The 18,432-nt window shown below is 34.9% G+C and overlaps 1 pseudogene; it reads left to right on the forward strand.

Annotated features, from left to right (window-relative positions):
- Positions 1-2,053: 2,053 nt before the first annotated feature.
- LOC100618036 (ruvB-like 1) lies at positions 2,054-4,772 on the forward strand (annotated as a pseudogene).
- The last annotated feature ends 13,660 nt before the right edge of the window (positions 4,773-18,432 follow it).

The following is an 18,432-nucleotide window of genomic DNA, read 5'->3' on the forward strand; positions in this document are numbered from 1 at the left end:
TTAAATACAATTAAAAAAAAGAAATTATCCAAGAAAAATACCCAATATTCTTGAACAAGATGGCAAAATACACATTGAAAGAGTCCATGCTCCACATTAAATCCACAAAAGACAACCCCCAGGATTGTAATTGCCATTTCAAGAGCTTCCAACCCAAGGAGAAAATATTGCAAGAAGCCAGAAAGAGACAGTTTAGATATCAAGGAGGCTCAGTCAGGATTATGCAGGATCTGGTACCCTCCACACTTAAGGACCACAAGGCTTGGAATATAATATTCAGGAAGGCAAGAGAATTGAATCTACAACCAAGAATCTCCTACCTATCAAAATTGACTATATACTTTCAGGGGAAAGTATAGGCATTAAAAAAAAAACAGATTTGCAAGCATTTCTAAGGAAAAGATCAGAACTAAATGGAAAATTTGATGTCCAAATACCAAATTCAAGAGAACCATAAAAAGGAAAACAAGAGAGGGAAAAAAATTTAAGGGCTTCAGTAAAGTTGAATTGACTATATTTGTATATGGAAAAATGATATCTATAATTCTCAAAAATTATTTTCATTGTCACAGTAGATAGAAGAATTACTCATAGGCAGAGGCTGGGGTACTAGGCTATTTAAGATGATATATTTAAAAGGGGGGATAGAAGATGGCACCAAGAAAAACTTAAAGTAAGAAGAATAATGGGATAAATTATACCACATAAAGAGGAGCATAGTGGGGGTCGGGTTCAGGTGTGGAGAATATTATTATGAAAAGGAGAGGAAGAGAGTGGTAATATGTAATACTTAAACCTTAGTCTCAGTGGAATCAGTTCTGAGAGGGAAGAGCAGCCAGATCTACGAGGGATAATTCTGAGGGACATATGAGAAAGATTGCTATCTATATCCAGAGGAAAAAAACTGTAGGAGTAGAAACACAGAAGAAAATGTATGATCAGTCGTGGTTTGGTGGGGATATGATTGGGTTTTGCCTTTAAAAGATCACTCTATTGGAAATATAAATAATAGAGAAATGGGTTTTGAACAATGATACATATATAACCCAGTGGAATTGCTTGTCAGATCTGGGAGGGGGGAGGAAAGAAGGGTGGGAAAGAACATGAATTATGTAACCATGGAAAAATATTTTAAATTAATTAATTAATTTAATTTAAAAATAAATAAAAATTTGGTTTGGTTAGATGCCAACAAAAGTGGGAAAAAAGAATTTATGAAAGTCCTCTAACTGAATATCCATTTTTCCCCTGAAGGATTATACTCAATTTTGCTGGGTAGATGATTATTTATTGCAATTTTAACTCAGTCCAGTTCCTCTGATCCTTTAATGTAGAAGGCATGAAATCTTATGTTATCCCGGCTCTGTGATAATTGAATTATTTCTTTTTTGGCTGCTTGTAATATTTTTCTCCTTGAGCTGAAAGTCTGGCATTTTGCTATAATATTTCTGGGAGTTTTCATAGGAAGATCTCTTTCAGGAGGTGATTGGTAAATCCTTTCAATTTCTATTTTACCTTCTGATTCCATTATAGCAGGACAGTTTTCCTTGATAATTTCTTGAAAAATAATATCTATTTTCTTTTTTTATAATGGCTTTTTGGGTAGTCTGATAATTCTTAAATTCTCTCTACTGAATCTATTTTCCAGGTCAGTTATAGGAAAACAATTTTTAAAATGGTAAATTTCAGGTTTTCTATTTTTCATTCTTTTGATTTTGTCTTTTTTTTTTCTTAATGACTCATGGAGTCATTAGATTCCACTTGTCTAGTTCTAATTTTTAACATATTATTTTCTTCAGTGAATTTTTGAATTCCTTTTCTATGTGGCCAATTCTGCTTTTTTTTTGTTTGTTTTTCTTAGGTAAATTTTTGTGCTTTTTTTATCATTTGATCTATTCTGTTTTTAATGTCACGTTCTTCAGTATTTTTTGCATATGCCTACTTTACCTAGCTGTCAACTTTTTTTCATGATTTTCCCACATCACTCTTACTTTTTCCCAATTTTACCTCTATCTCTCTTAATTGACTTTAAACATCCTTTTGAGCTCTTCCAGGAATTGTTTTTGGGTCTCAGACCAATTCACATTTTTTTTTTCTTTGAGGTTTCGATAGTAGTGTTGACTTTGTTTTCTTCGTTTGAGTTTGTATTTTGATCTTCCCTGCCATAATAACTTTCTAAGATGAGGGGTTTTGTTTTTGTTGTTTGCTCATTTTTCAAGCCTTTTTCTTGATTTTTTTACATTAAAAATGTTAATATGAAGCTCTGTTTATTTAGTGAATGGTTCACTGTCCCAAATTTCAGGTTTTTTGTGCAGCTATTTTCAGAACTAATTCTGAGGAATCTGTTTTAATTTCTTCAAAGTTGGTCTGATACAGGGAGAGATGTGTTCATTATTCTTTTGGTTTGTGTTTTGTGATCAATTAAAAGCACTTTTTCTGCTCTAAAAATATGAACAGGGTCTCAGCTTCCCTGTGGCTATAAGCACACATGTGCTACTACATCTCTTCATACTGGGACTATAACCCTGAACTGCCTAAGGACAATGCAACAGATCTGCACCAATTTCCAGCAAAGGAACCACTATAATCACTTCTGATCAATTGTCCAACCCCCTTCCCTTCTGTGGGCTGAGAACTCCAGAAGTTGTTGCTGCTGATTCAAATGTCCCCAAAGTCTGTGCTGGCTTGTGGAGGTGGGACCTGCCTTTTTGTGCTGCTCTGTACTCCACTCCTACCCCTGTGAAACAGACCTTTCCTGCTGACCTAAATTGTCTTGGGTAGTAAAATTGTTTCACCTCATTGTTTTGTGGGTCTGTGGTTCTAGAATTCATTTTCAAGCATCATTTAAAGGTTGTATGGAGGGTAATGTGGTAGGGATCAGGTGAGTCCCTGCTTTTTATCCATCATCTTGGGTTTGTTGACCCTTCTCCCCATAAGAAATCATAAATGAGTTATTTATTAAAAGTATATTATTGTTACTGTTAAACCATATGTTGAATTTCTACATGAAAGTCAGGTTATTGGGAGTCAGGCTACCTGGATTTTAATAGTATGTGAACAATTAAATATATGACATTGGGGGATAATGGATGTAATCCAGGATTCAAGCCATTATATTTGCATCAACTTGTTCTTTATAGAGAATGATTACTTCATATTCAGTGCTTGAATGAGGATAAAGATTGATGAAAACTTGGGAGAGACTCTTTTTTTGATTTATAGCTTTTAGGAAAGGACAAATATGATGTATATCCCATGTAAGACCAGAAACCCTATAAGTGGATATAACAAAACCATCAATCATGTAATCATAGGATTTCAAACAGCAAATAGAACCAAATGATTGAAAATGGACCTAAGCATCTTTGAAAGTTTGTAGAAAAAGCAAGTGAAGGCTAGGGACATGATATGCATTGAAACATAGTAGTAAAAAGGAAAGGCAGGTGTGCTACCTATGCTACTGAATTCAACCTTGAAGTGGAAGAATATTTTTCCTTGCCAAAGGGCAATGTGCACAAAAAAGGAGATTATTCAGAATGTTGCCAATGCTAAGTGCCAGGGGGAGCAGGATATAATTTCCACGATAGGCCAATTAATGAAGCGAAAGAAGTACAAGATCACAAACAAGCTCCGAGGGAAGAGATTAACAAGGTTGTGAAAGAAAATCAAGGTGGTGAATAAATATATTGGCCAAATACATGCCTTGTTGGTTCCTGGCATGGTATTTGTCAACAAGGCACATATGCTGGACATTGAATGTTTCACTTACCTGCACCTTGCCTTGGAGACCTCCATTGTCTCCATCATCATCTTCATTTCCAACTGGGGCAATTATGTGATCAGAGGTACTGATGATGTGATCTCTACTCGTGGAATTTCCCTTAACTTTCTGGATTAAGTAAGGATTATCTGCACCATGCTGAACACCCCAAAGGAAATAAAACAGATTATAAAAATCAGTGCCCAGGCAGAAGTTATTAACATCCGTAAGGAAGAATTGAACCACCTGGAAGAAATTGGTACAGAGATGGCATTAAGAACTCCTGACCCCAGTCAATCTCCTGGCTAAGGTCAATAGGAAAGGCAGTATTGAGAAGGAACATGTTGAAGAAATTAATGAACTACTTTGTGATGACAAGTCTCCAACCCAAATCCTTGTTGATTAACAAGATAAATATATGAAATGATGGTGGCATTTTAAACCTTTTGAGTTGAAATGAAAAGACAAGACAAGAATGTGCCCTGGCCTGCCAACACAGCAAAGATGTGAAGATGGATATTTCTCAAGCAGAGAAACCTCTGGACTTAATGTCTGTGTTCCAAGTTATGAGTAGTTAGTTTTGTGTGAAACTCTTTATTTAAAATTACCATGTCTTCTCCTGTAGTTGTTATGTTTTAAACTTCACCTGGAATATCTTCTAATAAATGTTTTTAGTTTTAAAAATGCTTCCATTATTTTCTTCAGAGTGAGGTCCTGTAGGGAGAGAGACTTTGGGAAGAAGCCAGTCCCTCTGAGAGTTAAGTGTCTTGCCTTTGAGCACATAACATGAGTCTGAGGCAGATTTTGAACCCAGCTCTTCCTGACCACCTCCAGGATTCTACCCAGTATCCTGCTTTTCTATGTGATGTATAAAATCCTTCCCAGCTCTAAAACACTGAATTCTATAAAATATTCCTTGGTCTTCTATTATCCTTTTAGAGGTAGACAATCAAGAAATATTAAGATATTTCTGAATAATATCTGATTCTTCTTCTCATCCCCCAGGGATTACCCTTCCTGAGTCCACTCTCAGGTCCTTCCTACATCCTCTCAATCTACTGCTTCCTTCCCTGCTATATACAAACACTCCCCAATCCTTTATTTGAAAAAAAATTCTTTCATTTAATCATATGATCCTCTCTATAATCCTATATCTCTTCTCCCTTTCTCAATCATATTCTTCAAAACTCTGTCCCCACCTGGTGTTTCTACTTCCTCTCCTCTTAACTTTAAAACTCTCAACAATCTTCCTTCTGACCTTATCACTTATTTGAAACCATTTTCTCCTAAGCAGTTGATTCCTTCTTCTTTTGTTAAAGCCCTTACCTTCTGTCTTTAAACTGACACTAAGTATTGAATCTAAAGAAGAAAAGTGGTAAGGGCTAGGCAATTGGAGTTAAATGACTTACCTGAGTCATACAGGAAGGAAGTATCTTTGACCAGTTTTGAACCCAGGGCCCCCCAATTCCAGGACTAGCTGTTTTTCCAATGAGATACCTAGCTACCCCCTGATTATTTCTTAATTGACATATACAATTACCTTTTTTCAGTTCTTATTCTTTTTTACTGCTCTCAAGGTTTATACCCTCTCCTCTTGTTTGTTTATTTTTTATCTTATCTTTTATTTTTTATATTTTATCTTATGTGTTACTGCTTTCTATATTTCCAGCTCTAGTTTTCCTCATGAGTTCTAGTCTCACATCATCAATTCCTTCTTGGGAATTTCAAACTGGATGTCCTACAAGCATCTTAAAATTACTATGTCCAAAACAAAATACATTATCTTTCCAAAAAAACCCATCCCTCTTCAAACTTCTTCTCATATCTTTTTTCACATCTTTGATAGAGATCCATTTCTATTAACTGACATAGCCACCATCCTAATTCAGACCTTCATCATCTCTTAATCATAATATCCTTGTATTTCTGTTTAAAGTTTCTCCCTACTCCAAATTATCCTTAACAAGATGTCAGAGTAATTTTCCTAAAGTTACAGTCTGACCAAGTCACCTAAAAAACAAATCAAAACCCTCTAGTTGTTCTCTATTACCTCTAGAATAAAAGATTTCACTATTCTAGTTGAAATTTAAGACTTTTTACATAGAACCAATCCTATCCCTTTTCATATTTAATTTACAAAACTACCCTCTGTATACTTTATGGTTCATTCTGTAAAAATATTATTATTTTAAATTGCAAAGTTAAAATTGCCCAACTCCAGGATCCAGGCTGCTGGAAGCAGACCCAATTTCTTCAGGATAAAAAATCAGCTGGTAAAAACAGAGGTGATTTTTCCTTAGGCTATGATTAGCCTCCACATGGCAAGGGGTAGGGGGCACAGAGAGGAGAAAGAGGAGAAGGAAGAGACTTTTCCAAACAGGAAGTTACAAGCATGACTGCTTTAAAAGGATATCTTTTGAGTGCACTGGTCCTTTTATTTAATTCTCTCAGAGAGTCAGGGGAAAAATTCAATGCCCTGAAATTCTTTGGCCCAATTTGAGATTCCAAAGGCAGCTCAGTGGCTCAGTGGATTGAGAGCCAGGCCTAGAGATGGGAGGTCCTGGGTTAAAATCTGGCCTCTGACACTTCCTGGCCGTGTGGCCCTGGGCAGGTCATTTAACCCTCATTGCCTAGCCCTTATAGCAATTCTGCCTTCTGGCAATAGGTATCTAAATGGATAAAAAAAATCAAGGAACTCTAAAGAGTCTGGAGGTTATATTTTTAGGCATTTCAGACTCCAATGTTTTATAAAAATTTCTGTATTCTATTGCATTTTACTGATTGTTTTGTTTAAGATTTAATCCTGTTTAGTTTAAGTTCATATATTACTGCATTCAATACTATTCTGTTACACTGAATCATTTTAATGTACTGGGTTTTAACTACTGTTAAATTCTGTTGTTTTCCCCCTATAACTATACTGAACAAATATTATTGAGTAAGCCCATATAAAAACAGCTTTTCTGTTTTTGACTTTGTAAATTGTCACATAGAGGATAGATGGACTTAATCAGAACATTGCTACAATTGTATAACAACCTTTGGAAAATTTAATGAGCTAAATATCTCAAATTGATTTTAAGGGGTCTTTAGACATGATTTTTAGAATTTTTCTTAAGAATCTCTGGTCATTTTGCCTGCCCCTAAGAGGAGGTAAGGCCCATTTTGTAGCTGAAGTGAAATACAAGTATAATCCCTACCTCCCACATTTAGAAAAATATGAATGGAAGCTGGGAAGTTAATCTCAGGGCATATAGTACCCCTGGATGACTCCCAAAAGAGGAGCATCTATCATTTATAACTCTTCAGCTCACTTTACTTCCACCAGAATAATATCTAGAATTCTTGATGATGTTCAAAACGCAAAAATAAGTTTTACTTTGTTTAAAAATATGTTTACCAAGGTTGAAAGATTTGCTACATTTGCAAAACTTGTGACAAATATCCATCAATTCATAGGCTTTTTTAAATTACATACAGCAACTTATGTGAAATATGATAGTGGGTTTGTGTGCTATTGTAATTAATCAGGCTATTGAGAATTTTGGGGATATTGATACCTACATATTTAGACTACTGTTCTTTATTTAAAAAAATCTGTTACTTTGTAAAATTCATTTTCTTGTACTCATAGTGGATCATGACCAGATATGAAGAGGAAATGGATCTCGTTTTTGGTGAGAAAGCCTTATATTCTATATTTTCTTAGCTGACACAGTGTGTCAATTATTGTAAGCTATATTTTTATTTTTAAAACTCTTTAATTATATTTTATTGCATGTGAAAAATACTATTTCAGTTTTTTCTCTCCTTTTTATATTTGAAGAACATGTCACCAGTATTAAGATTTTCTTTAACTTTTTTATTTAGAAGTAATATAAGTTTAAGATACATTTGCTATAATGTCAATGCATGCCCCAAAAGCTTGAGACTATAAAAATGATGCCGCTAATTGTTTAAAAAATAATTATGGGACTTTGCTTAATGAGTCTGTCTGATTCCAGGTCAAGATATACAAAAGAACCATTTCACAGGGCCAAAGAAGCAAAGCTAAACATGAATTGTGCCAAAAGAGCACACAGGTCAACAAATAAACCAATCCAGGAAGAATTGATGCACTTCTAATCCAATACAAAGGACTTGAACCTAGTGTGAAGACTCGAGGTTGCAACGTTTAACATACGTTAAGACTTCCTTGTATCCACACTCTTTGTGAAAATACTTACAGACAAGTATCTCAAATTTGGCTCCTACTTGGCTTCTATAATCTAGTCCCTTTTCTGTCTTTCATAGTGTGGCAAACTTTCTGTAGTCCTGGCTACTGACTGGGTAAATGCTTACTTGCTTATATCATTTTAATTGGGCCCTGATTCAAGGACCTGTTATAGATTTATTTTTCCTTTACTTACTTAGAATTTTTACACCTAAGACTTTGATAGTCTATATTTTCATCCAGAAATTATCTTTTTTTTATTTGGATTTTTCTGATGTCTTTTTAATTTCTCTTGCCAATTGATTCATATACCTCATAACTCAGCCATGCACCCCTAAATGATCCCTGTGTTTTTCAACCACCCTCTTCACGGGGGAATGTAAAAATATTATTATTATTAACTGCAAAGTTTAAATTCCTTTTGAGAAGAATTTTAGGTTAAGAAACATGCTACCTCTCCGAATTCAGAAACTGAACTGTTTGGAGAAGACACCATGAAGATGCTTCCAGACCACAAGCTGCATGAGAAGATCAAGAATGAACTTTGGGTGTGGTTGATTGAACATTTATTTGTATGTATACTTTCATGCCAAAGGGGACTGCCCCCTAACTGGCTTTTTGTCAATGCGTCCAGCAATTATTGGTTTTGTTCTCTTTTTTTCCCTCTTATCCTCAAATTATTGTAATCTTTAAATTGATTATGTTTTCATGATCCTTTTTGAGGAAACTTTTCCCAATAATGATTAAAGGGAGGTATGTAAAAATGGAGATTTGAACCCCAGACTTCAATCCCCAAAAGTCTTTGGCACTTCCCAGAATGGCCTATAATCTCACCTGAGTCCTCACCTGAGTGTGAGATAACCATTTGTATTTAAACTGACTGTACCACCTACTTGGTCTCTCTGCCTCTGCTTCTAAGCACATGCATGTCTCAAGATGTAGTGAATGAAATTGAATGAGCTTATCAGCCCTAGAAACATGGCTTATTGATTTGAATCTTTGATTTCTAATAATCTTTAATAAACCTCTAAAAATATAACACTTTTAGTAGAGAAACTAAATTTAACTGTTACAATTCATACCACTAGTAGCAGCAGCAGCAGCATTTAAATAACACTCACAGGTTGGTAAAACAGTTTGCAAATATTATCTCATTTGATCCTCACAACAACCCTGGAAGGAAAGTGTTATTATCCTTATTTTACAGATGAGGAAACAGAGGCAGATAGCAGGGAAATAATTTGCTCAGGATTACACAGCTAAGTGAGACTATAATTGAATTCAAGTCTTCCTGACTCCAGGCACCCACACTCTTGATGTTCTTCACACATAATGCTCTTTCTCCCATTGGTGTGCTTTTGTATTGGCTTTCTTGTTGACTAAAATGTTCTTCCTTCTTACTTTTTCCTTGGGGGATAACTGGTCTCAGCCAAGATTCAAATCAAGTGCTATTTTCTGCATAAAGTCCTCTGAGCTACTAGTGACTTCCACTACAAAATTTACATCTTTTTTGTATATACCTTTGCAATTCATCTTTGGTCACACGTACATGGATATTGCCCTTGAGAGACTTGGCAGGAGGAGAACTTCCTGCTAGCCAGGCAGTTTATCCAACACCCACAAATTCTGGGAGGCTTACATATAACATTGAGGCAAATGAGCTTCTGAAAGAATTAGGAAGTGAAAGACTGTGTAAAGAATCCATTGTAATCAAGAACATGGAAAAGAGATATTGAAAGGGACAAATGAATCATTTGAATATCATGTAGAATAAAAAACAAGGGGTCAGCTGGGTAGCTCAGTGGATTGATAGCCAGACCTAGAGACAGGAGGTCCTAGGTTCAAATCTGGCCTCAGACACTTCCCAGTTGTGTGACCCTGGGCCAGTCACTTGACCCCCATTGCCTGGCCCTTACCACTCTTCTGCCTTGGAGCCAATACACAGTATTGACTCCAAGACGGAAGGTAAGGGTTTAAAAAAAAAAAAGAATGAACTAGGAGTTTGGGAAATTGGTCTCCTTTATTGACCACTAGGGAATTCAGCAAAATGAGACAATATCCCTTTTCTCCTTCCTTTCTGCCCAGGTTGGGGGGAAAGTACTAGTTAATACCTTCATTTCCCATTCTCATGATCTCTTTATAGGCTTTTTAAGAGACATTCAAGCCGGGGGTGTGAACATTTGTTCTTCTGTTACTTTCAATGTTGTAGTTAACCTATGATTAAGGTTGTTGACTAACAAAAATATTAGCTGTTTACTGTTGTTTAATGCACAGACTGAGCAGAAAGATAGGGAAAATTTCCCCTTTCCAAGATGGAAGATATTTTGCTCAACAATTTGGTTTAGGAGACAGACCCAGAGGCAAAGAGAGAAGGCAAGTGTTCTTGCCTTTTCTTCTACATCTGCCTTGTCAAATAATCTGAGACCAAAAGAAAGATTTCCTAAAGAAATTTCAAGTCAGAAAGCAATAGGGAAAAATTGATAGAGCTGCTTTAGTCTGAAAGTCCAGAGCAGTGGACTTTCCGCGTGCTTTCAAAGCTCATTGCTGGGGGGAGGGCACATGAGCAAGAAACCTACCTCTGCCCAGTAGCCTACCAGAAAGACTGACTACACACTCAACATTGCTTCCATAACAATAACAGCTGACGACCAAGGTCTGAATTCATTCATAAGCTCCCCCTAGTGGTTAAACCTATATATTTGCATGTTTTTCTCACTGTTAAAGTGTCAGCTCTTTGAAGGCAGAGGCTTTTCCCATTTTTGTCTTTGAAAAGCATTGAATAAATGGTTAATAAAGTTGATTGATTTGTTGGTTTAGCAGTCTTCAAGTTCTGCTGACCTTGTCACTGTTCCTTTCAATGCAACCCAAGATCACATTATCTTTAAAGCACGCCATATCATACTATTGATATACAATGAGTTTGTAATCTAATTTCTCCAGATATTTCTAAGAAAACTCTTATCCTAAGCCATTTTCCCTTTTTGTAACTGAAGTTGGTTTTTTAAATGCAAGTACAAAACTTTACATCTATATCTTTTAAAACTTTATGTTATTATCTCCAAAAGATATCTAAATAATTCACATCCCCCATGACATGACTTTGTGCCAGACTGGATCTGTTTTCCAACTCCTCTTCTCTTTCTTCTTTTTGTTTACTTATGTTTTTATCTCTATCAGCATTCACCTATGTGCTCTCTATCTAGTTTCCCTTAGCACTGTGTTGGCAAACCTACATTACACATGCCAGAGCATGCTGGAGGGGCTGTTCCCCTCCCACACTCCACAATACCTAAGGGCATTTCTCTTATTAAACACCCCTTTGCCTAGCAGCCAACTGGGAGGGCTTCCTCCCTCCCCTGTCTCACTAAGGCAGAAGGCTCACATGTAGCATAAAGGTTGCAGTTTCAGCACACAGACGGGTTTGCCATCACTGACCAGCATTTACAAATCATAAGTCTCATCCCACCAAATGTCAAATAATATACATGAAGTCCCTGGAAGGACAACTGATTGTTAAGCATATTCTTTTACTTGAGTGCTTATCCTCTATTTTTTAGTTAAATTCTTCATTAGCATCTAGCCTTATTTAAGTATGTTAACCTATTTTGGTAGGGTTGGAGATGTTATTTTTGTCAGAATATATTTTTATCAGTAAGTAGCAGGTATTCCTTTGAAGAAAAATTTAGAGCTTAAGAACCTTAAATTCCATTTAGTCAAACCCTTTTTATAGAGGGGAAAATGAGGTCCAGAGAGAGGTTAAGTGTCTTTTTTAGAGACATACAGCTTGTAAGTGTCTGAAGCAGGATTTAAACCTAGTCAAGTCAGTCAGCATTTAATAAGTGCCCACTAATTTCCTGGCACTGTTCTAAGTACTAGGGATTAAAAGAAAGACAAAAAATAGTCTCTGCCTTCAAAGAGTTTATAATCTAATGGAGGTAGCAGACAAAATACAAACAGCAATGTAAAAACAAGTCATATACACGATAAAATGGAGATAATCTCAGAGGGAAGACATTGATATAAAGGAGAATCACACATTTTTTTTTTTGCAGAATTTTAGCTGATACATAAAGACAGCAAAATAATCCAGGAGGTGAAAGTGAAGAGAGAGGAAATTCCAGGTATGTCCTTCCTTATTTTGTCCAATTCTCTACTCAACCATAATTATATAAGAATTAGAAAGAGCCTGACATTCCCTTCCTATGGGTAGCCCAAGAATTCTACCTTGTTTCTTTTTTTGTTTTTTTTTTTAACCCTTACCTTCCATCTTGGAATCAATACTGTGTATTGGCTCCAAGGCAGAAGACTGGTAAGGGCTAGGCAATGGGGGTCAAGTGACTTGCCCAGGGTCACACAGCTGGGAAGTATCTGGGGCCAGATTTGAACCTAGGACCTCCCGTCTCTAGGGCTAGCTCTCAATCCACTGAGCTACCCAGCTGCCCCCTCTACCTTGTTTCTTAAACAGATAGGAGCTTTGCCTAAGGCACACTTGGTTTAAAATGTGTGGCTATAGCTATAACAGTGGCTTACTCTTTAGCCTAAGGCTGAATTATTCCCAGTTTACAGTTTAGGTGTTTCTAAATAAAGGTATTTAATAAAACCATAAACAAAAGGTCTTCTCATCTTCAGTTCTGGAAGCCCCGAAATATGGTGAACTCCCCACATTTTAGGTATAAATTTTATATATTTCCAGCAATACTTGCACCTTCTATTTGAACTTTCCCCCTGCATACAAATATACATATTTCAACATGCATGACAAGTTATGAGTAATCATAAATTTTATATGAAGGGAAATATTTTCAAAAGTATTCATTAAATCATAATTTATAAACAGACAAAAAAAAGCCAGAAAAACTTAAAAGTAAAATCCCTATAGTTTGCAGGTGGAGAAAGAAGCAGAGGGTAAATAGTTGAAATATTTTATCAAGTTCCTCGAGTCTCCCAGAGAAAAATAGTTGAGTAACTTCTCACACAGAATCTCTCATACTCTACAGTGGTTTGGTGGTCCATGTAGCCACTTTATCACCACAGTCTGAATTCCCATTCAAATAGGCACATTTAACTGTCTAGCTCACTCTTGAATCCTCCATGTTGAACTTCCCTCTAAAGACTTCCCCTTCATGTTAAAGAGAGATACAAAAGTTCTTGACATGGGAGCATGCCAAGTCTTGCCCCATAATAAAATCTCTTCTAGGCGTGAAGATACTTTCTTCTCACTCCCCGTCACCCTCTTTTTCTTGTTCTTAGGGCTCCCTATTTCACCAGACTAGAAATGCCAATTCATAGTCCCAGTCCCACTACTAATGGACACAGAAGTTTAGATCTGCTCTCTTTTCAACTTGGGTCATCACCCATCCTTAGGCAGCCTGCTCCCAAGGGTTCCCCTATTGGTTTCAAACTTGATGTAGACACCTGATTGACTTAGTCCTACTACAGCTCAAAAGTTCTGAGCTCAAGAGATTCATTTGGGTCAACCTCCTTGGAAGCAGAGATTATGAGAGTGTTGCCAGTACTCCCAATGACACTACTTCTCAATTTGGACCACGATTACCAGAAGTCCATGTAATTATTCTCTTGACGTGCAGGAAACTGATTTTAGAACCGTACTGCATGGTTTAAATCCACTAGCCTTTTTTCAGTATGCCTGAAAATAGTTCTTTTTGACTATCATTCTGTATATTCTTTAAAACTAAAACTATAATTAAAATAACAGGAGTTTCTATTATAATGGAGAACATTATCTTTAAAATGAAGGCATTCGCTTCTTGAAATTGTGAAAAATATTTTAAAAGATGGAAATAATCCCATATCCAGAGATGATGGAAACAGCTTTCTTGGTGAATCTGCTTTGGCCTCAAAGCAAGAAACTTCTTCATGTATTTACCTATTTCATATGCTTAATTAGAGTCAGAAAGACCTGAATTCAAAGATGATGTCAGACACTTAGTAGCTTTGTGACTCTGCACAAGTCACTTAACTTTCATTTGCCTCTATTTCCTCAACTGTAAAATGGGGATGCACATAATGTAAATACTTACTCTCCTCCCCTCCCCTAACTACAGTTGCTATCCTGATGATCATGCAATTATACCAAAAGCTTTTAAATTCACATGTAAATATTTCACATGAAGTCTTTCTCCTCAGCCTCCTTATCAGTTAAGTTCTCCTGGCTACTTATAGCTACTATACAATTTCTGTGTGTGTGTGTGTATGTTCAATTGTTTTGAAGTTGTTATGTGACTATTTCTGAAGCATATTGTCCTAATCAGTAAGGGAAAAGCAAACAAAACTGGGGGGGAAAGGAAAATGCATCCTTCCCTGATCCTCAGGCAGATTTGAATCCATTCTAGTAGAATAATTTCAGAGAAATCACAATCCCAGGTGTTCCAAAGGGTACTAGAAAGATAGGTGGTGGGCAGAAGTAGGCTGCAGTATTATTATCAATGCTGACTTGTGTTAAGTTATATAAAAGACATTTTCAAGGATGTGCATTACTGGGAAAGGGAGGGGGAGTGTATTTGGACAGGTGAATAGATAGGATTTCGTTGGTATTCATAAGGTATAATAGACCTAAAAGAATGTCTCTACCATTTGGGGTAACTTCTATGAAATATTTATGGAATGCGATGGGTCATAAGTATACCAGATGAGACGAGGCAAGATTACTATTGGGACCTCTGGAAAGCATATTCATATCACAGATGTATCCATATATCAAGAAGGAACACTAAAAATCTTCAAGAAAACCTAACCTTCTAGCTAATAGGACTATTAACTATTGATGCCATCTACTTGCTTGATTGCTTCCCCAATCTTATGTAAACACTAGCTTCAAATAATTTCTATAATTTAGGAGGTAGCACAAAGATGCCTCTTGGCAGCGTTAGATTAAGTTTAAGAGCTGAATAGATGTTGTGATTTAAGAGGTAATGAAAAGGTGCCCCAGATTAAAATGATCTTAAACACTGGTTTTTCATGTGGTTGAAATTTCACTCTGAAAAATGCATTCAATTCAATTCAATAAATATTTATTTTAAAATAATTTTTGATATATTTTGTCTTCACATTATTTGATTTTTCTACATTATTTCTTCTGACTTTCCCTACCAGAAAATCATCCCTTATTATAAAGAATAAAAACAATAAAAATAAAAATAGTTACACAAAATGAAGCAACTGTATCAGGTGAAACCCCACAGATGTTTTTATTTGTATTTCTCCTATCTTTAGTGATGTAGAGCAGATGTATCAAATGAGGCATCTGGCAACACTCACTGCCAACTACTTGCTTCAGTAATCAGATTAAAAGATATTTTGAAAAAAAATTTACAAAATAAAATATATTAAAACATAGATAATTTTTAAAAACTTTTCTCAGTCAATATGCAACTGGCACAGATCCATATTTACCCTTTCTATTTAACTGATATTACAAATTCAGTGCATTCTTTTATATAATGTCATTAGTTTATATCTTTTGAGAACTTGTTTGTTCATATCCTCCTACCACTTATTTTTTGGAGAAAAGCTTTTGATTACGTGTTTCTATTAGCCTTTTAAATAGCTTATATATCAATCCCTAATTAGAGATATTAATTCCAAAGATTTTTCCCTGTTGAAGACTTCCCTTTTTAACCTAGTTGCATTACTATTGTGCATGCAAAAGCTTTTCAATTTCATTTAATGAAAGTTGTCCATTGCCTCTTTTAAATTACCTCTATCCTTCAGTTAAGAATTTATTCCCTGTAACAAATAAAGTCATATCTAAACAGTTTATTAATTGCTCATAGGCAAGCTAAGCCAATATAATAAAAATGACAATTCTACCTTAATTAACTTACCTATCCATTGTCATGCCAATCAAACTACCCAAAAACTATTCCAATGAGCTAAGAAAAGGATAATAAAATTTATCTTAAAGATAATATAATAATTAATAAATAAAAATAAAAGATCAAGAGAATTAATCAAAAAATATAAAGGAAGGTAGTCTAGCCATACTGTGTCTGTATTATAAGGTGGTAATCATCAAAAAAGTCTGTTATTGACTAAGAAATAGTGGTGGATCAATGAAATTGATTAGATATTAACACACAATATTACAGGACCGTAATATAGTATTTGATAAATGTGAAGATCCAAGCTTTTGGGAAAACAATTCACTGTTTGACAAAAACTTCTGGGAAAAAATATGGCAGAAACTAGGCATAAACTCATTTTTTACGCCATATGCCAAGATAAGTCAAAATGGATACATGATTTAGAAATAACCATAAAAAATTAGGGAACCATGGATTCATTTACCTGTTGGACCTATGGATAAGATAAAATTTATGACCAAACAAAATAGAGAGAACAACACAAGATAGAAATAGGTCATTTCAGTTGCATTAAATTAAAGGTTTTTTACATAAACAAAACCAATGTAATCATGATTAGAAGTAAAACAAAATATTGGCCTCGCATCTAAAATATATAGAAAACTGAGTCAAATTTATAATACAAAGCATTTCACAATTAACAAGTGGTCAGAGGATATGAATGGGCAATTCTCAAATAAAGAAATCAAAGTTATATATAGTCATATGAAAAAATGTCCAAATCAATTAGAGAATTGACAATTATAAAAGCTCTAAGATGTCACCTCACCACTATCAAATTGTCTTATATGACAAAAAAGGAAAATGATAAATATTGAAGATAATGCTATAAACTGATATAAACATTCTGAAGAATAATTTGGAACTATGACTAAAGGGCCATTAACCATGCATACTCTTTGACTAAGCAAGACCACTACAAGGACTATATTTCAAAGAGATCAAAGAAAGGGGGAAAGGACCTATTTTTACAAAAATATTTATAACAGCTCTTTTTGTGGTATCTAAGTATTGGAAATTGATGAAATATCCACAAATTGTAGAATGCCTGGACAAGTTATGGTATATGATTGCAATGGAATATTATTGTGCCATTAGAAAGGACAAACAAAGCAATTTCAGAAAAACCTAGAAAGATTTATATAAACTGATGCAAAGTAAAATAGCATAATCAGCAGAATATTATATGGCATATAATATATGTACTATATGATAATCAGTTATGAACAACAACTATTTATCAACAATGAAAGAATCCAAGACAACTAGGACCTAGAGACTCATGATGAAAAATGTTATCCACTGCCATCAAAAGAATTGATGGAATCTGAATGCAGATCAAAACAAACCATTTTTTTCACTTCATTTCCATCATGAGTTTTTTCTTGTATAAATGTCTTTCTTCTTTTTCAACATGACAATGTTGGAATATGTTGAATGATAACACATGTATAACCTCTATTAGATTTGTTGCTTTCTTTGGGAGGGGAGATGGAAAAGCAGGATGGAGAAAAAATGGATCTCAAAATGTCAGAAAACAAATGTCAAAAAAACATTTCTACATGTAATTGTTGGAGAGTGATACAATAAAATATTACTGCAAAAAGTTAATCACTTATTTCCTTTAAAAAACAAATTCTCTAATTATAGCTATGAAAGATATCTGATCTTATTCTCTTCCAATTTTTGATGATATTATCTTTAATAAACAGAATATATCACAATTTTGAATGTATTATAGCACGCTATATAAGATTGTGGTCTACATCTAATTTTTACTTCCTATTCAACATTACTTCAAAGTATCCAGTGGCTTTCAAAAATAGCTGAATTAATCAGGGCTCCCCTTCCTCCAACTCTACTTAGTCTAATGTCAATGATTGATTGTTTCAAAAGAGATATTTTCTGCTTACTTAACCTAAGAAGGTTTAGCATCCTGACATTTTTATTTGGATGATGGTGATACGGTTAATTTAATCAATTTACCCCCACATTTATATTAAAAAAACAGAACTGAATATTGTATTCATAAACATAATTGGTCTCAGAGAAGAGATGAGGAAAAAATATTTCCCTTCTTATGTCAGATAAGTGGAGGGAAAGGATTCTGGGTACAGATTGATACATATGCTGCCAAACAAAGATGATATTTTGGTTTTGCTAAATTATATTTAGGGAATTTTTTGCTTGTCTTTTTGCAAAAGAATGGTCAATGAGCAGGAGAGAAATAAAGAGGAATTTTTAAAAATAACTGGGTTTTAAAGGCAAAAGGCATCAACAAATTAAGAAAAAAAGTGGATGAATAACTCAAAAGGCAGCATTATGTACTTCCTTTAAAAAAATTCATTCCATCCTATTTAAACATTAATAAAGGAAATTCCCACTCCAAATTACTACTAATTAAAGAATTGCAGATCAAAACAACTTCGAGGTTCACTTCATATGGAGTACAATGACAAAAAAAATGACAAAAGGATGGGAATAGAGTGCTGAAAGGCTTTAAGGGGATAAGGGGGGTTATAATACTCTATTGATGAATGAAGTAGACTGTAAATGGGTCACTGATTTGTAGTGCT

This window comes from Monodelphis domestica, chromosome 4 (genome assembly GCF_027887165.1).
Source record: "Monodelphis domestica isolate mMonDom1 chromosome 4, mMonDom1.pri, whole genome shotgun sequence".
Classification (NCBI taxonomy): domain Eukaryota; kingdom Metazoa; phylum Chordata; class Mammalia; order Didelphimorphia; family Didelphidae; genus Monodelphis; species Monodelphis domestica.